Source organism: Podarcis vaucheri (assembly GCF_965113315.1).
Source record: "Podarcis vaucheri genome assembly, chromosome: 14".
In the NCBI taxonomy this organism is placed as follows: Eukaryota; Metazoa; Chordata; class Lepidosauria; order Squamata; family Lacertidae; genus Podarcis; species Podarcis vaucheri.
In genome coordinates, this window is record NC_138752.1 from 55694257 (window position 1) to 55715877 (window position 21621).

General features: G+C 50.7%; 1 long non-coding RNA gene across 4 annotated transcripts; it reads left to right on the forward strand.

The window, feature by feature from the left end:
* The first annotated feature begins 102 nt into the window (after nt 1-102).
* LOC309518947 lies at nt 103-17003 on the forward strand. 4 transcript variants are annotated; one of them, XR_014213655.1, is made up of 4 exons: nt 103-180; nt 1241-1334; nt 14785-14983; nt 16881-16994. It is a non-coding gene; the product is annotated as an uncharacterized lncRNA (long non-coding RNA). The 4 variants fall into 4 exon arrangements; XR_014213656.1 differs by having other exon boundaries at nt 16878-16993; XR_014213657.1 differs by having other exon boundaries at nt 14788-14983; nt 16878-16990.
* Nucleotides 17004-21621: the final 4618 nt, after the last annotated feature.

The window sequence follows — 21621 nt, forward strand, 5'->3', positions numbered from 1 at the left end:
GACGGGGAAGGAGGGGGGAAGAAAGGGCAGAAGAGGCGCCACCGCCGCCATGTTGGTTGAGAGCCTTCGACGGCGATAGGTCGGCCTTTGGGCCAATCCCAGGTCGGGCGGTGGGCGGGGCCAGGCCTTGGGCGCGTGTTCTCCTCAGCGTCTCCTTCGCCATTTTCTCGAGGGAAGCGCGTGAGTTTGGTCGAGTCTGGAAGACTCTCTCTCTCTTGTGGGGAGCGGGCGGGAAATAATAATAATAAAGGATTACCATCATTGCTTTTTAAATTATTATTATTATTATTATTATTAGAAAAGGCTTAGGAAAGTTTATAATATATTAAGTTTTGTCGAATTATTTAATATTCTGTTGGGGAAGGGGAAGAAATGAGGATTATCCTTCATTTTTAAATTGTTATTATTGTAATGCGTATTCTTATAAAAGGGTGAGGGAAATTTGTCGTTTTATCGTTTTTTAAAATACTCTTGGTGACTGGGAAAGAGTAATACATTATTATTATCATTAATTTTATTATTGTTATTATAAAAGGGTGAGGGAAGTTTGTAGTGTGTGATGTTTTGTCGGTTTTTAAAAAATATTCTGTTGGTGGCTGGGAAATAGTAATACATTATTAATATCATTAAATGTTAAATTATTATTATAAATCACAGCCACCCAAGTGGGACATGGCCTCTTCCCCCCTAACCCTTAGCAGTATATTATTTTTATATATTGGAATTGGGGAGAGAAGCAACTCCAGAGTAACTGGCTGTGATCATGATAATAAATTATTCTTTATATAAAATAAAGTGCAGATCTCCATTGCTTTCCCCCTCAGGCCGCCCTTAATGTATTGGAAACTGCTTGAAGCAGTGCTTTTGTAACCAGCTAATTCCTCCAGATCCCAATTCCTCCACTTATTATTAATATTATTATTATTAAATGAACCCCTGTGGTTCCTTCGCAGATTCCTGCCTTGCGGCGGGTGGGACTGGATGACCCTTGGGGTCCCTTCCAGCTAGATGCACCATTATGTGATTCTTGGGGAAGTGATTCAGAAAGAAGAAACAAGAATAAACAAGAAAAAATAAAGAATAGAAACACATTTCCAGTTAGTCCGTATAGGGAAGGGAGGCTCCTTCCCCACTTAATTCTTTCTTCCATTGGAATCTGGGCTAGACATATATGTTTGCTTTGACGTGGACCCCTCTTTCCCTTCTTGTGAAAATAATTGACATTATTGATATTCCTTAGGTCTGCTCTGCTGAATTCCTGTTCTGAAAAGGAGGAGGAGGAGGAAACTTCGCGTGATGAAGGGAGAAGAGGAGATGGAGGAAAAGTCATGAAGGTAAAAGGGAAACAAATAGAAAGACATATTAACATATAACGTATAAGAACATTTTAAAACAACCCCACTCCTGATATATTACCCCCACCCAAGTGGGGCTTGGCCTCATCCCCCGTAACCACCACAGTACAGTAAAAATATAGTAAAATAATTTTATTTATTTGATTGGGGTAGGCTAGAGCCTCCTGGCTTTTCCTATGCTGGTGAGATATCTCTCCTTTTTCCTGTTCTTGTTAGGCTATCAAAGCAATGGGTGGGAAACTTAATTTATTCAGATGAACCATTGCTTTAACCAGGTAATTACTCAAGGCACCAATTTTTGATCTATCGGTTTATCCACAAAATCCAACCAGAGATCCAAAAGTGGTACACTTGCATGTTAAATCTTAAGATAAATGTTTTGGAAGAGGCATAAATTTAAAAAGATAATTAATTTGCAAGGAAGCCCAGATAATTAGAGAGGCAGAGCTGGCTGGTTTGTCTAAAGGAGCATCCAAAACCCAGTTTGGGTCTAGAAGACCCAGTTTGCCCTCTCGCACCAGCCTTAATGGCAACCCTCCATTGCTTTATGTTTGATTTTTTGAGCAGATACTCGCAATTGAACTGCAGAAGAAGAAATGGGGATCAACTCCTGCTGTAGTGGGCAGCACTAAAAGCCGTTTGAGTAATTCAGATCAATAAAGTAGGAATATTTAATATTTACAAACCAGCAACTTGACACCAGTTTTGGACACTTGCATCAGCTTGCAATGTTAAGAGAGGTGCTCTAAAGAAAAGCACTTTCTACATTTATGAGTCTTCAGAGTGGGCTCATGGTTTTTCCTTTGCCTGGAGGTTAGTATATCTGCAATCAGCCCGAGAACCTCAGGCAGGACAAAAGGGGATGGCAAGGGGGGCTTCCTGGCGGAACTGAACTTGCAGCTGCAGAAGGGTGGATTCCTGCCTTGTAGCAGGTTGGACTGGATGACCCTTGGGGTCCCTTCCCGATATATACTCACCCACTCACCCACCATCATATGATTCTTTGGAAACTGTTTCAGAATACAGTTTGGGGGTGGTTGTGTGTGTCAGCCCTTAAAAATCAACTGTGCAATGTGCTCCACAGCAGGGGCGAAGCAAAGATTTAAGACTGTCTCCCGCTATGCACCCAGGCTGGGAGACCCAATGGCAGGAGACTAAGTGGGCTGAGCCCCTGCAAGAGGGGCCAAAACCAAAAGCCAGTTGAATCATTTACATTGACAAACACTGGCACGGATGTATGCGTTGTGGACATTTGCAGCAGTTTGTAATGTTAAGAGAGGTGTTTAAAACAAAAAACACTTTATACACTCCTGAGCATTCTCTTAGAGCAGGCTCATGGTTGTTTCCTTTTCTGGAGGCATAAATGTTCTTAGCAGATGTACAATCCCCCCGAAGGCTTCTGGCCTCCTCCTGACTGTTGAAAAGCTCCTGGGGAGACTGTAAGCAGCACCTCCTCCGCTCCCAGTCAGCAAAAGGGGGTGGCAAGGTGTGTTTCATGGCACAACTTGCAGCTGCGGTTTAAAGTCCCTGAAAAGTGCCCTTTCATAGGGGAGCACTGACAGCACAACCAATGTTGGTTGTTTTTATCCTGCATATTCCTGCCTTGCCGTGGGCTGGGCTGGATGACCTTTGGGGTCCCTTCCAGATATAGATATAAATGTAGTATCATTTGATTCTTTGGAATGTTCAGAAGGAACAAACAGAAATAGCATTTCTTTAAGTTACGGGAGGCGGGTGGCGCTGTGGGTTAAACCACAGAGCCTAGCACTTGGCGATCAGAAAGTCGGCAGTTCGAATCTGTGCAATGGGGTGAGCTCCCGTTGCTTGTTCCCTGCTCCTGCCAACCTGGCAGCTTGAACGCACGCCAAAGTGGAAGTAGATAAATGGGTACCGCTTCGGCGGGATGGTAAACGGCATTTCCGTGCGCTGATCTGGTTCGCCAGAAGCGGCTTAGTCATGCTGGCCACATGACCCGGAAGCTGTATGCCGGCCAGTAAAGCGAGATGAGGGCTACAACCCCAGAGTGGTCCGTGACTGGACCTAATGGTTTTTCTCCTGCATATTCCTGCCTTGCCGTGGGCTGGGCTGGATGACCTTTGGGGTCCCTTCCAGATATAGATATATATGCAGCATCATAGGATGTGAGCGCTTAGTATGAGCACCAAGGTTGCAGGGGGATCTCCATAAGAGGCGCCTGCATATTCCTAAGAGCTGCAAAGTGCCACAGAAAGCAGAACCAGAAAAACATACCTCCCGGTTAGTTGTATGATGGCCCACAACTTCCCCTTCCCAGCCTGCTACTTTATTCTGTTTTGCATAGCAATACAAACGATAGGTGCCTGTTATATACTCCTCAGTTCATCTGAAAGAAATCAGGCCCGCAGGTTTGCTGTCTTACTTAATGTCAGATTTTGTGGATCTATTATCACCCATATTTTTCTTGCATAAGCCTACCTAGGCATGGAAAACAAAAGGTGGGGGAAAACGAGGGTTTCTGAAATGAGTGGGTTTCCCTGCACACACTTCAGGGCAGAAGGGGGAGATGGAGAGAATGCTGTGCCTTCTCCCCCCCCTAATCTGTCTTCCCTACCTAATCATGGCGGACAAAGTCCCACCTTCAGTGCCTGCCCGGAAGAGGAGCAGCACCCATACAGAGAATGTTAGGAGCCGAATTCTCCAGGGATCTTCTGGGTATGGAGGGGTGAGGGTTTTCTTCACCAACACCCGTGTGCAGTGCATACACAATTGTAGAAACGAGTCAGAATAAACAGGCTTCCAAAAAAGTATAGTCTTTATACCCCAAATTCCCGTAACCCTTGGGTCAGGAAGTCAGTTTTGTTTTGGGACTGCCATGCAGTGCACACCTGCCTATGCTCTGAGGCTGCAGGTGCAGAAAAATCTCTTTATGAGATGTTTTCCCTAATGAAAATGGTATCTCTAGACAGGTGCACAACAACCTGGACAATTTGGGGTTGGAGTAAAGAAGGCCACGGAAAGTAGTTTTTAACTAGAGGTCAAAGGTCAGAAAGAAGGGACGCGGGTGGCGCTGTGGGTTAAACCACAGAGCCTAGGACTTGCCAATCAGAAGGTTGGCAGTTCAAATCCGCGCAATGGGGTGAGCTCCCGTTGCTCGGTCCCTGCTCCTGCCAACCTAGAAGTACTATAGCACGTTAAAGTGCAAGGAGAAAAATAGGTACTTGTCAGGGGTTCAGGAGCAGAGGCGAGGGCAAGGGAGGAAACAGAGAGCGAGGGGGAGGAGGCAGACGAAAGGATGAGTGATGACGACGACCCGAGATCTCCGAGCCTTTCCAGTGAATCAGAAGATTCACAAAAAGGAGCACCAGTGGCCAGGGCAAGGGGGGAGACTAGGGGGACACCCCAGGAAGAAAGAGCCAGAGGGGACTCAGAGGGGAGCAGTTGGAGATCGGGACCAACGTCACCGCCAGAGAGTAGGAAAGAGGAAGAGCGCCAGGGAGCAAGCGCTGGCAGCTCGCAACAGGAGGGAGGGCACGAGTCAGGAGTGGCCACACCTTCATCGGGGAGCGAAGTGACGGTTAGACGGAAAGTGGAAGGTTGGGCGCGCGCGCCAAGTTCAAATGCACAGGAAGGTGGCGCAGTAGGCAGCCCGGAAAGGGAGCCAGGTCCTAAAGCCCGGCGCAAGGAGACAGAAGGGTCCGGGGGGTCAGCGTCAGAAGAATCCCGGAAGGAAGAGACCCGGGGGGCAGAGGGACCCAGAGGAGAACTGTCAGGCGGAAAAGGTGGAGCAGGGCTAGGATATTAAGTTGGTGCGCAAGGGGCGGAGACTCAGACGGAGCTTCGCCGATCTAAGCATAAGACGTAGGGTTGCACGCAGCAGCTCGAGAATGGAGACTGTAACTCAATAAAGACTTTTATTTAACGACCGCTGGCTAGCGTGATCCTCTGTGAGCTCGGATCTGGAAGTAACCCTGACAGTACTGCTCAGGCAGGAAGGTAAATGGCGTTTCCGTGCTCTGCTCTGGTTTGCCAGAAGTGGTTTAGTCATGCTGGCCCCATGACCCGGAAGATGTGTGCCGGCCAATAAAGTGAGATGTGCACTGCAACCCCAGAGTCGGCCACGACTGGACCTAATGGCCAGGGGTCCCTTTACCTTTGACAAAAGTCAGAAGTTGTAAGTCTGCTGTTGTAAGCCTAGCGGTTGGGTTTGGGTCATTGTTAGGGTTGGGGTTAGGCGTCAGGGTCAGGGTAAGCAGCAGTTCCTCCGTTTCCAGTCAAGAATAGTGATGGCCATGTTGGCTTCATCGCTGAACTTGCAGTTGCAGGAGAGGTGTGCCATTTAAGAGGGCAACATTTGCTGCACAACCAAGGTTGCGGGATTGTTCCCCATAAGGGACTCCTGCATGTTCCTGCGATGCAGCAAGTTGGACTGGATGACCCTTGGGGTCCCTTCCAGAGGTTTATATTCCATCATTATTTTTAGAAAGGTCTTCATAAAGAAGAAAGAGAAATAGTGTTCCTTAAAGTTATTTGTATGATGGGAAAGAAGCCTTGCGTCCTGTGAGCTCCTTTATTATTCCTTGTACGTTAATTGGGGCTTGGCAGATCTTGTGCCTATTTTTACACGGACCCCTCTTTCAGTTCTTCTGGAAAAAACCTGCCCCCCTTTTTATTTTATTTCTTGGGTCTCTATGGTGCGTGATGAATTCCTGATTCCCAAAAAGGGAAGGAGAAGGGGAAGCTTCGCCTGATGGACGGAGGGAGAAGAGGGGATCTTTTGAGACAAGGTGCCAGTGCCCCAAAGGTGCCAGTGCCACGGCCCTCCTGCTGCCGTCTTCTGGGGCGAGAGGGGGAAAGGGGATCTGGGGGCACAAGATCCAGACAGCTCCTTTAACCAAACACCTGATTTGCCCTGCAGCGTGGCAGCGAAAGGAAAGAGAAGAAAAAGAGGCAAGGCAGCTGCCAGACATCTCTGGAGTTGCAAAAGGCAGGTACATCTTCCTAAGTCCACTTCCATCCACTGGAAAAGCTTATTAGCAAGGAACAAAGGGAACAGTGGGAAATACCTAGCTATCTCTCCAAATTGGTAAGACCACACAGTCCCTACACCTCCACAAGGCCTGGTCCTTTCCACAGGCGCAGCCTGCCTTCTCCAAAGGTGGATTTCAGCTCAAACAGCTGGTTGAAAAGTCTCTTTTCCTCTCCTCACACCCGTAACCCTGGCAACCTCCCAGAGAACAGTCTATTCCTCGATGGTCAGGGAGATTGCACTTTCCCACGGTCTCTCCAAAAATAGAAACCCTAGCATTTAGTAATGTCTTAATGCAGTTTTGGGGTGTGTGTTTGTGTGTGTCAGTCCTTAAAATTCAACTGCAAAGATTTAAGCCTGTCCCCCGCCATGCACCTAGGCTGGGAGCCCCAATGGCGGGAGACTAAGTGGGCTGAGCCCCTGCAAGGGGGGCCAAAACCCAAAGCCAATTGAATCATTTACATTGACAAACACTGGCATGTATTTGTATGCATTTTGGAAATTTGCAGCAGTTTGTAACGTTAAGAGAGGTGTTTTAAAGAAAAACACTTTATACACTCATGAGCATTCCCTTAGAGCAGGCTCATGGTTTTTTTCCTTTTCTGGAGGTATAAATGTTCTTAGCAGATATACAATCCCCCTGACATCCATCCCCCCCTCGAAGCCCCCTCTTCCCCCCTCCCCTCCTTCCGGTGCGGGAACTGGGTGCTGCAGTGTCAAGGGGACGAATGTCGGGTACAGTTCGCTTCCCGTGGCGGGCCTCCATCCGAAGTCTTCCGGTTCTTCCTCCCTGCTCTCGTCGACGACGGTCACCTCTGCTTCCATCTCTGTGCCGCCGTGCTCGAGACCCTGGTCGTCCCCGAAAACGTCCATGTCCGTCTCTCCCTCGCTTCCTTCTGGAGGCGTTGCTCGTCCTGGACCCTCCAGCCACTGTCTGCGCCACTGCTCCTCTGGTCGATCATCCCACCAATACGAGGGTTCTGAAGCAGATCCCGAGGGCGACCCCTCCGGGGAACGGGCGTCTCGTGTCGGTTCCTCATCCGAGTCGAACCCCCGGAACGTGCTGGCTGAAAGCGTGGGCGTGAAAAGCCAGTCGTCGAAAAAGTCCGCTGGCATTGGCCTATGGGGGAAAAGGGCATGAAACTCTTCCTTGAGCAGAGGTTCATCTAAAGCGTAGCCCGGCACCCAGCTGTTGGCACTGGCCGGGGTGCCCTCCTTAGCGAGAAGGTATTCTACCCCCTCTTCCCCCCATCTGGAGTCCAAAATCTCTGTGACTTCGTTGAGGCGCACCTCCTGTGCCACTCCCCGTTGCCTGGTTCCCTCTCGGAGCGGACTCGGTGCCGTTCCGGGTTCCTGAAACCTGTGCGGTGCCTTGTAGGGAGTGAGCACCGATCTGTGGAACACCGGATGCATTCTGGAACCCTCCGGAAGTGCCAGCCTGAAGGCCACCGGGTTGACCTGCTCTTCGACTTGGTAGGGCCCCAGTTGCTTATGCCCTAGTTTCTTCTTGGCCAACGACCTGGCCGGCACTGCGTGGGCTGCTAACCAGACCCAGTCTCCCACATGGATCTCGCCGCCAACCCTTCTGTGTTTGTCTGCCTGCACCTTGTATGCGTGTTTGGCCAGCTCCAGGTGCCGCCGCAGATGATCGTGGACCTCCTGCAACTCCGACGCGAACGCATCTGCTGTCTGCGGCTCCCCCTCCACCATTCTTTCCAGTCCCGGGAAGGTTCTGGGGTGCCTCCCGTTGTTGGCGAAGAACGGCGTGACCCCCGTGGACACGTGCTTCGTGTTGTTGTAGGCGAACTCGGCGAGCGGCAGGTAATCCACCCACGTCGCCGGCTGTTGATTCGCATAGCATCTCAGGTACTGCTGCATGATGGCATTGACCCGCTCCGCTTGCCCGTTGGTCTGCGGGTGTCTCGCCGACGCCAGGTTGATCTTGACGTTTAGGAAGCCCATCAGCTTCTGCCAGAAATTTGAGATGAACTGCCGCCCGCGGTCGGACAGAATAGACCGTGGCAGACCGTGAACCTTGAACACGTGGTCTATGAACAGTTTGGCGGTTTGTTCCGCCGTGGCCACCTTCGCACACGGGATGAAATGTGCCATCTTGGAGAACAAGTCCACCACCACCAGCACTGCCGTCTTGCCCCTCGAGCTGGGCAGATCCGTGACGAAGTCCAGGGCGACTCTCTCCCATGGCTCGACCGGAGTTTGCAGCGGTTCCAACAGTCCGGCCGGCGGTCTGTGCACTGGTTTGGCCCTCTGGCAGGTGTCGCACCTCGCCACATAGTCCGCGACCTCCCCTCTCATTCCGGGCCACCAGAAATCCCTGGCGACTAATTCCACCGTCTTCTCCTTGCCAAAGTGCCCGGCAGTGGGCGCGTCGTGCAGCTGATGCAGTACCTTGGCGCGAAGTTCGTCTCCCGGCACGTAGATGGCCCCTTTGCGGATGAGCAATCCATCTCTCAGCTGGAACCCGTCGGTCGCTGCCGTGCCCCTTTGCATCTCTGCCATCTTTGCTTGCGCGAAGGAGTCATTCTGCAACGCTCGTCGCACCGCCTCCAGGTCCACTGTCGCCGCAGCGCACGCCCACACTGTTGGTGCGAAGATGTGCATGGCGGCCGCTGGCGTGGCGTCCTCCAGATACTGTGGCTTACGGGAGAGCGCGTCCGCCATGATGTTGGTGTCCCCCGGGACATACTCTATCCGGAAGTCGAAGTTCGCAAAGAACTCAGCCCAACGTATCTGCCTCTGGTTCAGGAACTGTGCCGTGCGCCAGTGCTCCAGATTCTTGTGGTCCGTGCAGACCTGCACCGTGTGCTTGGCTCCAATCAGGAAGTGCCTCCACGCTTTGAACGCTGCATGAATAGCCAGCAACTCCCTGTCCCAGATGGTGTAGTTCTGTTCGGACTTGCTGAGCTTCCTGGAGTAAAACGCTCCCGGCCTCCAAACCCCCTGCGGGTCCTTCTGCAGCAGGACTGCTCCGACAGCCCTGTCCGAGGCGTCTGTTTCAACTCTCATCGGCCTGCTGGGGTCGACATGAAGCAGCTGTTCCTCCGACGCGAAAAGACGCTTGAGTGCCTGAAAGGACTGCTCCGCCTGTGCTGTCCAGACGAACTTCTTTTTCTTGGAACTGAGCGTGTCCGTGATGGCCGCTGTCTGCATAGCGAAGCCTTTGATGAACTTGCGATAGAAGTTCGCGAAGCCGACAAACCATTGGACTTCCTTCCGGTTGCGTGAGCTTTTCCAATCCAACACCGCTCGAACCTTGGCGCTGTCCATGGCGAGCCCCTTGTCAGACAACTTGTAGCCCAGGAAATCCACCTCCATCACGTCGAATTGGCACTTCTCCAGCTTAGCGTAAAGCCTATGTTGCTGGAGCCTGCTCAGCACTTCCCTGACGTGTCTGTCATGCTCCTGCTGCGATTCCGAAAAGATCAGGATGTCATCCAAGAAGCAGACGCACGTCTTGTAGAGGAGCCCCGCCAACACGTGATGCATGAAAGCTTGAAAAACGTGGGAGCCATTTTGCAATCCAAAAGGCATAACTTGATATTCGTAGGTGCCCAGGGGCGTGAACATGGCTGTCTTCCACTCATCTCCTTCCCGCATGCGAATGAGGTTGTACGCCCCTCGCAGATCCAACTTGGTGAACACGCTGCCCTTGCGTACTTTTGCGAGGAGGTCGTCGATTCGGGGCATGGGGAAGTCCGATGGCTTGGTGACACTGTTCAAAATGCGGTAGTCCACTACGAGTCTTTTTTGGGGCGTGTCTCGCTTCTTCACAAAGAATACAGGACTGCCCCCCGCTGCCTGGGACTCGCGGATGAAACCGCGCTTCAAATTATGATCTATGAACTCTTTGAGTTCCTGCAGTTCGTCTTCAGACATGGAATACAGCTTCCCTTTGGGCAGCGCCGCCCCCGGCAGCAGGTCAATTTTGCAGTCATATGGTCTGTGGGGGGGTAGCTTGTCTGCCTCCTTCTCGCAGAAAACCTCCAAAAATTCTGCGTACTTGTGGGGAATCGCTTGCAGCGTGCCTAGCAGCATCTGTGACTCCTCTTGCTCCCCTTCCTGCTGGGGCATGATGCAGTGTTCAGCACAAAAGGAAGAACCGAAGGTCAGCTGCCTCTGGTACCAAGCCAGCGTCGGGCTGTGCTTGTCCAGCCAACTCATGCCCAATACAATTGGCGTGTCCGAGAGTTGAGTGACGTTGAAGCTGATGATTTCCCTGTGATTTCCAAGCCGCAGCACCATAGGTGGCGTCTGCTTCACCACTTGCCCCCCTAACAGCTCCCTGCCATCCACCGTGACAACCTGCAGGGGCAGCGTGGCAGGCAGCAACTGTATAGCGTGCCGGTCGACAAAGTCCTGCCCTATGAAGTCTGCATTGCTTCCCGAGTCGACGGTGATTGGCACGTCCATGGTGATTCCATTGGGTAGCTGGAGCGATGCGGTGAGCCTCACTACTGGCTTGGGCGGGAGGGGGTCCATGGGCGGTAAAATCTCTGGGGACTGCTTCACTGACACGTCTGGCTGGGCCCCAGTGCCTCTTCCTCCAGCCAGACATCGTCGTTTCCCTGCTGTGGTTCTCCGTGCTGCGTTGCTGCAGTCACCATTGCTGAGGCTGCAGTGTGCTTGTGGAGCCTTCGCCATATGTCCTGGATCCTCGCAGATATAACACTTCCTGGTCCCTCTAGGAGGCTTCGCTTTCACTGCTGCCGGTGCTAGGGCTCTGGCTGCTGACTGAGCCCTTGCACTCCCAACCTCCATCGGTTCCACCCCTCCTCCTGTTGGAGGCGTGGATTGCATACGCGCTGCTTCTCTGGGAAGGAAGGAGGAGCCCCTGGCTGGTTTGCGCCCGCTGCGCCCTTCGTCCCTGCTCCACGGATGTTCTTCCAGCCGCACCCCCACCGCCAGCGCCCTCTGAACGATCTCCTGCGTGGTCCGGGGTCTCTCCCCCCTCGCAATCTCATCTTTAACCGAGTTGTGCAAGCCCTCCCAAAAAAGGTCTCTGACCGGAGCCGAATCTCTGTCCCATTCCAGGGCACTGACCAAAGCGAAAAAGCGGGCATGATACTGCCTTACGCTGGCTCTCCCTTGCCTTAGTCCATGCACCTCCTTCCGGGCAAGATCCACGTCAATGCTTGATAAAAAACAGCCATCCATCGCTTTAATAAAGGCGTCTGCATTTTGGAGCGCAGGATCCTTATCTCTCCACAAATTGCGCAGCCATGCTTTTGCGTCTCCATGCAAATGGGACATGATGAACCCCACTTTCTCTTGTTCATCTCTAAAGTCTTTGTGCAGTAGTTGCAGTGCACACATTACGTCTGCTCTAAAGTTGGGGTACTGTTGCAAATTCCCATCGAAGTGCGAGACTAGACCGCCTGTGCGTCTCCCCAACCCAATCCCCTCTGATTTGGGTGTCTGTTGCCCTTGCTTCGTAAGCACGTCCAACCTGACCTGGAGATCCCTGTAGGCGGCAGCTGTTTCCTCCTCTCTCTTCCTGGACGCCAGCGCCTCGGCAGTCAGTCGTGAAACTGCTTCTCTGAGTTCCGTTATTTGCTGTTCGGCCGTCATGTTGTCTGCCGTTCGTGAGCTCTCTTGTAGGCACCCGCTTTCTCTCCTCTTCGCGAGGCCGTGGATGCCCACAATTTGATGAGACGGAGCTTACTGTCAGGGTTACTTCCAGATCCGAGCTCACAGAGGATCACGCTAGCCAGCGATCGTTAAATAAAAGTCTTTATTGAGTTACAGTCTCCAGTCTCCAAGGTTGGTGTTTTCAGAAACAAGAAACAGAAATAGCATTCCTTTAAGTTACGGACGCAGGTGGTGCTGTGGGTTAAACCACAGAGCCTAGGACTTGATGATCGGAAGGTCAGCGGTTCGAATCCCCGCAATGGGGTGAGCTCCCTTTGCTGGGTCCCTGCTCTTGCCAACCTAGCAGTTCGAAAGCACGTCAAAGTGCAAGTAGATAAATGCTCTGGCAGGAAGGTTAACGGCGTTTCCGTGCACTGCTCTGGTCCGCCAGAAGCGGCTTAGACATGCTGGCCACATGACCCGGGAGCTGTACACCGGCTCCCTCGGCCAGTAAAGCGAGATGAGCGACGCAACCCCAGAGTCGGCCACAACAGGACCTAATGATTTTTACCTTTTACCTTTATGATGGCAAAGTTGCCTCACTAGACTGTGACACCTAACAGTTAAATGCTACCCCCTTTTGGTACTGTGAGCACCAAGGTTGCAGGTGGTCTCCATAAGGGACGCCTGCATATTTCTAAGAGCTGCAAAGTGCCACAAAGAATAAGCAGTAAAACATGCCTCCAGGTTAGTTGTATGATGGCCAACCACTTTCCCTTCCCTGCCGGCTACTTTATTCTGTCTTGCATAGCAATACAAACGATGGGTGCCTGTTTTATACCCCTACGCTTTCAGTTCATCTGAAAGAAATCAGGTCCACTGATAGTTTTTTGGATTTATTATAACCCTTATGTTTTGGGCACAAGTCTACTTATGCATGGTAAACCAAAAGGTGGGGAAAAATGAGGGTGTCTGAAGTGAGCGGGCTTCTCTGCACACACTTCAGGGCAGAAGGGGGAGATAGAGGGAACGCTTTGTGTTCTGCCCCCAATCTGTCTCCCCCCCCCCAATAACAGTGGACAAGGTCTTCATCCCACCTTTAGTGCCTGCCAGGAAGAGGAGCAGCACCCATACAGAGAATGGTAGGAGACAAATTGTCTTGGGATCCTCTGGGTTTGAGAGGGTGAGCGTTGGGATGGGACCCCTGTCTCCTAAACCAGTGCGTTTTCACCAGGATCAGTCTGGTTTCCTTCACCAACACCAATGTCAGAATAAACAGGCTTCCCAAAAAGTATAGTCTTTTTACCCTAATTTCCCTAATTCCCCTAACCCCTGGGTCATGAAGATAGTTTTGTATTGGGACTGTCCTGCAATGCACACCTGAGGCCGCAGTTGCGGAGAAATCTCTTCATGAGATGTTTTCCCTAATGAAAATGGTATCTCTAGACAGGTGCACAACAACCTGGACAATTTGGGGTTGGAGTAAAGAAGGCCATGGAAAGTCTAGTTTTTAATTAGGGGTCAAAGGTCAGAAAGAAGGGACGCGGGTGGCGCTGTGGGTTAAACCACAGAGCCTAGGACTTGCCAATCAGAAGGTCGGCGATTCGAATCCGCACGATGGGGTGAGCTCCCGTTGCTCGGTCCCAGCTCCTGCCCACCTAGCAGCTTGGAAGCATGTCAAAGTGCAAGTAGATTAATAGATACCGCTCCGGCAGGAAGGTCAACGGTATTTCTGTGCACTGCTCTGGTTCACCAGAAGTGGCTTAGTCCTGCTGGCCACATGACCCGGAAGCTGTACGCCGGCTCCCTTGGCCAGTAAAGCGAGATGCGCGCTGCAACCCCAGAGTCGTCTGCAACTGGACCTAATGGTCAGGGGTCCCCTTACCTAAGGAAAAGTGGGACATTCTGGGATCAAATTGGAAACCGGGATGGCTTCCTATCATCAGAGTTTGAGTCCAAAAACATCAGATGGACTGCAAGTTCCTAACGCCTGATGTGAACTCAGGGATGGGAAGACAAGGGGTGAACTACTTAGCTCTGCCTCCATTGCTGATGATCACCCTCCAGTTCCTGGCAAGGAGATACTGGGGCAACACCCTAACCTTTGGTTTACCTGCTTGCATGCTCACAAATATAAATCTAGTTTGGATAGGCTTGGGGTTAGGCTTAGGGGTCAGGGCCTCCCCCTGAGTGTTGAAATGCTCCCAGGAAGAATGTAGGCAGCACTTCCTCTGTTTCCAGACAAGAATAGTGATGGTCATGTTGGCTTCCTGGGTGAATTTGCAGCTCCAGAAGCCTTCAAAGTGCCATTTAAGAGTGCAACATTTGCTGCACAACCAAGGTTGCGGGATTGTTTCCCGTAAGGGACTCCTGTGATTCAAAAGGTTGGACTGGATGACCCTAGGGGTCCCTCCCAGAGGTTTATATTCCACCATTATTCTTTGGAAAGGGCTTCAGAAAGAAGAAAGAGAAATAGCGTTCCTTAAAGTTAGTTGCAGCCTAACACAGGCAAGTCGCCTTGCTTTCTGTGAGCTCCCTTATTATTCCTTCACTTTAATTTGATCTTGGTGGATCCTGTGCCTGTGTTTACACGGACCACTCTTTCTGTTCTAGAAAAAATCTTAACCCCCTTCCTGTTATTTCTCAGGTCTCTATGGGCCGTGCTAAATTCCTGCTCCCAAAATGGGGGAGGAGAAGGAAGGGGGACGTTTTGCCTGACAGAGGGAGGGAGAAGAGGGCCCCTCCTGCTGCTGCCTTGTGGGGTGAGAGGTGGAAAGGGGATCTTTTGAGACAAGTCCCAAACAGCTCCTTTAACCAAGCACCTGATTTGCCCAGCAGCGTGGCAGCGAAAGGAAAGAGAAAAAAAAGAGGCAAGGCAGCAGTGGAAAAAGATGGGTTGCCTGCATGGGCTCTGCTTTATTCCTCAATGCCGAATGCTACATCTGCCTAAGTCCACTTCCATCCACCGGAAAAGCTTCTTGGCAGCAAGGAGCAAAGGGAACGTTGCAAAATACCTAGCTATCTCTCTAAATGGGTAAGATCGCACAGTCCCTACACCTCCACAAGGCTTGGTCCTTTCCACAGGCGCAGCCTGCCTTCTCCAAAGGTGGATTTCAGCTCAAACAGCTGGTTGAAAAGTCTCTTCCTCTCCTCACACCTATAACCCTGGCAACCTGCCAGAGAACAGTCTATTCCTCGATGGTCAGGGAGATTGCACTTTCCCACGGTCACTCTAAAAATAGAAACCCTAGCATTTAGTAATCTCTTTAATACAGTTTTGGGGGGGGGTGTTTGGGTGTGTCAGTCCTTAAAATTCAACTGTGCAAAGATGTAAGCCTATCCCCCGCCATGCACCTAGGCTGGGAGCCCCAATGGCAGGAGACTAAGTGGGCTGAGCCCCTGCAAGGGGGGCCAAAACCCAAAGCCAATTGAATCATTTACATTGACAAACACTGGCACGTATTTGTATGCATTTTGGAAATTTGCAGCAGTTTGTAATGTTTAGAGAGGTGTTTTAAACAAAAAAAACACTTTATACACTCATGAGCGTTCCCTTAGAGCAGGCTCATGGTTCTTTCCTTTTCTGGAGGTATAAATGTTCTTAGCAGATGTACAATCCCCCCGAAGGCTTCAGGCCTCCTCCTGACTGTTGAAAAGCTCCTGGGGAGACTAAGCAGCACCTCCTCCGCTCCCAGTCAGCAAGAGGGGATGGCAAGGTGTGCTTCATGGCGCAACTTGCAGCTGCAGCTTAAATTGCCTTAAAAGGTGCCCTTTCATAGGGCAACACGAACAGCACAACCAATGTTGGTTGTTTTTATCCTGCATATTCCTGCCTTGCCGTGGGCTGGGCTGCATGACCCTTGGGGTCCCTTCCAGATGGTTCTTTGGAATGTTCAGAAGGAACAAACAGAAATAGCATTCCTTTAAGTTACGGGAGGCGGGTGGCGCTGTGGGTTAAACCACAGAGCCTAGCACTTGGCGATCAGAAAGTCGGCAGTTCGAATCTGCGCAATGGGGTGAGCTCCCGTTGCTTGTTCCGTGCTCCTGCCAACCTGGCAGCTTGAACGCACGCCAAAGTGGAAGTAGATAAATGGGTACCGCTTCGGTGGGATGGTAAACGGCATTTCCGTGCGCTGATCTGGTTCGCCAGAAGCAGCTTAGTCATGCTGGCCACATGACCCGGAAGCTGCATGCCGGCCAGTAAAGCGAGATGAGGGCTACAACCCCAGAGTGGTCCGTGACTGGACCTAATGGTCAGGGGTCCTTTTGCCTTTTAACAAATGTCAGAATTTTAAAGTCTGATGTTGTAAGTGTAGGCGTTGGGGTTTGGGTTATTATTAGCGTTGGGGTTAGCGGTCAGGTCCTCCCCCTGAAAGTTGAAATGCTCCCAGGGAGGATGTAGGGGAGGTGTGGATCCCCAAGCTATACCTAAGCAAACTTTAAAGTGCCATTGAAGAGGGCAACATTTGCTGCACAACCAAGGTTGCAGGATGGTTCCCCGTAAGGGACTCCTGCATGTTCTTGCAATGCAGCTGGTTGGACTAGATGACCCTTGGGGTCCTTTCTAGAGGTTTATAAAGGCTTCAGAAACAAGAAAGAGAAATAGCGTTCCTTAAAGTTAGTTGTATGATAGGAAAGTCGCCTCACTTCCTGTGAGCTACCTTATTATTCCTTCACATTTATTTTAGCTTGGTAGACCCTGTGCCTGTTTTTACACGGACCCCTCTTTCAGTTCTGAATAAAATCTGCCCCCCTTTTGTTTCTCTGGTCTCGGGTGTGCTGAATTCCTGCTCCAAAAAAAGGGGGAGGAGAAGGAAGGGGGAAGTTTTGCGGGACAAAGAGAGGGAGAAGGGTGGCCAGAGGGAGAACGGGGATATTTTGAGAGAAGATCCAAACAGCTACTTTAACCAAACACCAGATTAACCCAGCAGTGTGGCAGCGAAAGGAAAGAGAAGAAAAAGAGGCAAGGCAGCAGTGGAAAAAGATGGGTTGCCTGCATGAGCTCTACTTTATTCCTCAATGCCAAATGCTACATCTGCCTAAGTCCACTTGCATCCACCGGAAAAGCTTCCTAACTCTTCCTAACTGCTGAAATGCTCCTGGGGAGACTATAAGCACCTCCTCCGCTCCCAGTCAGCAAAAGGGGATGGCAAGGTGTGCTTCATGGCACAACTTTCTGCTGCGGTTTAAAGTCCCTGAAAAGTGCCCTTTCATAGGGCAACACTGATAGCACAACCAATGTTGGTGGTTTTTCTCCTGCATATTCCTGCCTTGCAGTGGGCTGGGCTGGATGACCTTTTGGGTCCCTTCCGGATATAGATATATATGCAGTATCATAATACTTTGGAATGTGCTTGAGAAAGAAGAAACATGTTTGTGGAGTAAATGATGCAGTACAGACGATGGGTGCCTCTTTTATCCCTGCTCTTTCAGTTCATCTGAAGGAAATTGGGCCCACTGATAATTCTCTGTGCTTTGTTCCTTAATGTTAGATTTTGTGGATTTATTATCACCCTTATGTTTGGGGCACAAGCCTACTTGTGCATGGTGGGGGAACAAAAGGGTGGGGGAAAACGAGGGTTTCTGAAATGAGTGCGCTTCCCTGCACACACTTCTGGGCAGAAGGGGGAGATGGAGAGAATGCTGTGCCTTCTCCCCCCCCCTAATCTGTCTTCCCTCCCTAATCATGACAGACAAGGCCTTCATCCCACTTTCAGCGTCTGCCTGGAAAAGGAGCAGCACCCATACAGAGAACGGTAGGAGCCAAATTGTCTTGGGATCCTCTGGGTTTGAGAGGGTGAGCGTTGGGATGGGACCCCTGTCTCCTGTGCTTGCACCTGGATCAGTCTGTGGTTTCCTTCACCAACACCACTTTCAGAATAAACAGGCTTCCAAAAAATTATAGTCTCTATACCCTAACCCTAATTGCCCTAACCCTGGGGGTCAGTAAGTCAGTTTTCTTTTGGGACAGCTCCAGAAATCCACACCTGAAGCCGCAGGTGCAGAAAAATCTCTTTATGAGATGTTTTCTCTAATGAAAATGCTACTTGTCAGATGCACAAGCTGGACAATTTGGAGTTGGAGCAAAGAAGGCCACAGAAAGTAGTTTTTAACTAGGGGTCAAAGGTAAGAAGGGATGCGGGTGGCGCTGTGGGTTAAACCACAGAGCCTAGGACTTGCTGATTAGAAGGTCGGCAGTTCAAATCCACATGACCGGATAAGCTCCCTTTGCAGGGTCCCTGCTCCTGCCAACCTAGGATTTTGAAAGTGTTTCTGTGAGCTGCTCTGGTTCACTAGAAGCTTCTTGCATGACCCGGAAGCTGTCCACTGGCTCCTGTAAAAGTGAGGAGCGCCATGAAACCCCAGAGTCTACATGGTCAGGGGTCCCTTTACCTTTGACAAAGGCCAGAAGTTGTAAGTTTGCTGCTGTAAGTCTAGCATCATTGTTAGGGATGGGTTTAGGGAGAGGCTTGGGGTTAGGCTTAGGGGTCAAGATCAGGGCCTCCCCCTGACTGTTGAAATGCTCCCAGGGAGGATGTAAGCAGCACTTCCCCTGTTTCCAGTCAAGAATAGTGCATGGCCATGTTTGCTTCATGGCTGAACTTGCAGCTGCAGGAGAGGTGGGGATCCCTGAACTATACCTAAGTAGCTTTCAAAGTGCCATTTAAGAGGGCAACATTTGCTGCACAACCATGGTTGCAGGATTGTTCCCCCTAAGGGACTCCTGCATGTTCCTGCGTTGTAGCGGGTTGGACTGGATGACCCTTGGGGTCCCTTCCAGAGGTTTATATACCAGCATTCTTTGGAAAGGGCTTCAGATTCAAGAAACAGAAATAGTGTTAAATGTTCTTAGCAGATTTACAATCCCCCCGAAGGCTTCAGCAAATTGAAGTAATAAAGTAAATAAAGTTGGAGTAATAAAGGCCATGGAAAGTCTACATTTACATTGACAAACACTGTAATCATTTACATTGACAAACACTGGCACGTATTTGTATGCATTTCGGAAACTTGCAGCAGTTTGTAATGTTAAGAGAGGTGTTTTAAACCAAAAACACTTTATTCACTCATGAGCATTCGCTTTGAGCAGGCTCATGGTTCTTTCCTTTTCTGGAGGCATAAATGTTCTTAGCAGATGTACAACCCCCCCGAAGGCTTCAGGCCTCCTCCTGACTGTTGAAATGCTCCTGGGGAGACTGTAAGCAGCACCTCCTCTGCTCCCAGTCAGCCAAAGGGGATGGCAAGGGGTGCTGCTTGTGCAACTTGCAGCTGCAGTTTAAAGTGCCTTAAAAGTGCCTTTTCATAGGGCAAGACTGACGGCACAACCAAGGTTGGTGGTGGTTCTCCTGCATATTCCTGCCTTGCAGTGGGCTGGGCTGGATGTCCGGTCCCTTCCAGATGTAGACATATACACCATCATAGGATTCTTTTGGAATGTGAAATAACATTCCTTTAAGTTACTTGTATGATGGCAAAGTTGCCTCACTTTAGGCTGTGACACCTAACAGTTAAATGCTACCACATTTTGGTACTGTCTTGCATAGCAATAGAAACGATGGGTGCCTGTTTTATACTCTTTTAGTTCATCTGAAAGAAATCGGGTCCACGGATAGTTCTATGTATGGGCTTTGCTTCGTTCTTTAATGTCAAATTTTATGGATTTCTTTTCACCCATATGTTTTGTGCTTAAGCCTACTTGGACATGGAAAGGGAATGGGTGGGGGAGTCGAGGATTCCTTAAGTCAGTGCGCTTCCCTGCGCACACTTCAGGGCAGAAGGGGGAGATGGAGAAAACGCTCTGCCTTCTCCCCCCCCCCAATCCATCTTCCCTCTCTAATCATGACAGACAAGGTCTTCATCCCACCTCCAGCGCCTGCCAGGAAGAGGAGGAGGAGCACCCATCCTGAGAATGGTAGGAGCGAAATTGTCTTGGGATCTTCTGGGTTTGAGGAGGTGAGCGTCGGGTTAAGGTTAGGGTTGGGGGGTTATGGTTTTAGGGTTATGGTTTTAGGATTAGGGTATTAGTGTTAGTTTTTTAGGGTTTTAGGGTTAGGGGGTTAGGGTTGGGATTAGGGGTTAGGGTTGGGTTAGGGGTTAGGGGTTAGGGGTTGGGGTTAGGTTGTTAGGGTTAGGGGGTTAGGGTGTTAGGGTGTGGGTGTTAGGGTGTGGGTTAGGGGGTTAGGGGTTAGGGTCAGGGTTAGGGGGTTAGGGTTTTAGGGTTAGGGTTTTAGGGTTAGGGTTTTAGGGTTAGGGTTTTGGGGTTGGGGGTTTGGGGCTGGGGCTAGGGTTAGGGGTTGGGGTTGGGGTTAGGGTTAGGTTTGGGGTTTGGGGTTAGGGTTAGGGTTGGGGTTAGGGGGTTGGGGTTGGGGTTAGGGTTGGGGCTGGGGCTGGGGTTAGGGTTAGAGGGTTAGGGTTGGGGTTAGGGTTGGGGTTAGGGTTGGGGTTAGGGTAAGGGTTAGGGGTTGGGGTTAGGGTGTGGGTGTTAGGGTGTGGGTTAGGGTTAGGGAGGGAGGAGGGAGGGAGGGTTAGGGGTTGGGGTTAGGGTTGGGGTTAGGGTTAGGGGTTGGGGTTAGGGTTGGGGTTAGGGGTTGGGGTTAGGGTTAGGGTTAGGGGGTTAGGGTTAGGGGGTTAGGGTTAGGGTTAGGTTTAGGGTTAGGTTTAGGGTTAGGGTTAGGTTTAGGGTTTAGGGTTAGGGGTTAGGGTTAGGGTTGGGGTTAGGGGTTGGGGTTAGGGTTAGGGTTAAGGGTTAGGGTTGGGGTTAGGGTTGGGGTAGGGGTTGGAGGTAGGGGTTGGGGTTAGGGTTGGGGGTTAGGGTTAGGGGTTAGGGTTAGGGGTTGGGGTTAGGGTTAGGGTTCGGGGTTGGGGTTAGGGTTGGGGTTAGTGTTAGGGGGTTAGGGTGAGGGTGAGGGTGTTAGGGTGAGGGTGTTAGGGTGAGGGTGTTAGGGTTAGGGTTAGGGTTAGGGGTTAGGGTTAGGGGTTAGGGTTGGGTTAGGGTTAGGGTTATAGGGTTAGGGTTATAGGGTTAGGGTTATAGGGTTAGGGTTATAGGGTTAGGGTTATAGGGTTAGGGTTGGGGTTGGGGGTTAGGGTTAGGGGTTGGGGTTAGGGTTAGGGTTTTGGGGTTGGGGTTAGGGGTTGGGGTTGGGTTAGGGTTGGGTTGGGGTTGGGTTAGGGTTAGGGTTTTAGGGTTAGGGTTTTAGGGTTAGGGTTTTAGGGTTAGGGTTAGGGGGTTAGAGGGTTAGGGTTAGAGGGTTAGGGTTAGAGGGTTAGGGTTAGAGGGTTAGGGTTAGAGGGTTAGAGTTAGAGGGTTAGAGGGTTAGGGTTAGAGGGTTAGGGTGAGGGTGAGGGTTAGGGGGTTAGGGTTAGAGGGTTAGAGGGTTAGGTTAGAGGGTTAGAGTTAGAGGGTTAGAGTTAGAGGGTTAGAGGGTTAGGGTGAGGGTTAGAGGGTTAGAGGGTTAGGGTTAGAGGGTTAGAGGGTTAGAGGGTTAGGGTTAGAGGGTTAGGGTTAGAGGGTTAGGGTTAGAGGGTTAGGGTTAGAGGGTTAGAGTTAGAGGGTTAGGGTTAGAGGGTTAGGGTTAGGGTTAGAGGGTTAGGGTTAGAGGGTTAGAGGGTTAGAGTTAGAGGGTTAGGGTTAGAGGGTTAGGGTTAGAGGGTTAGGGTTAGAGGGTTAGA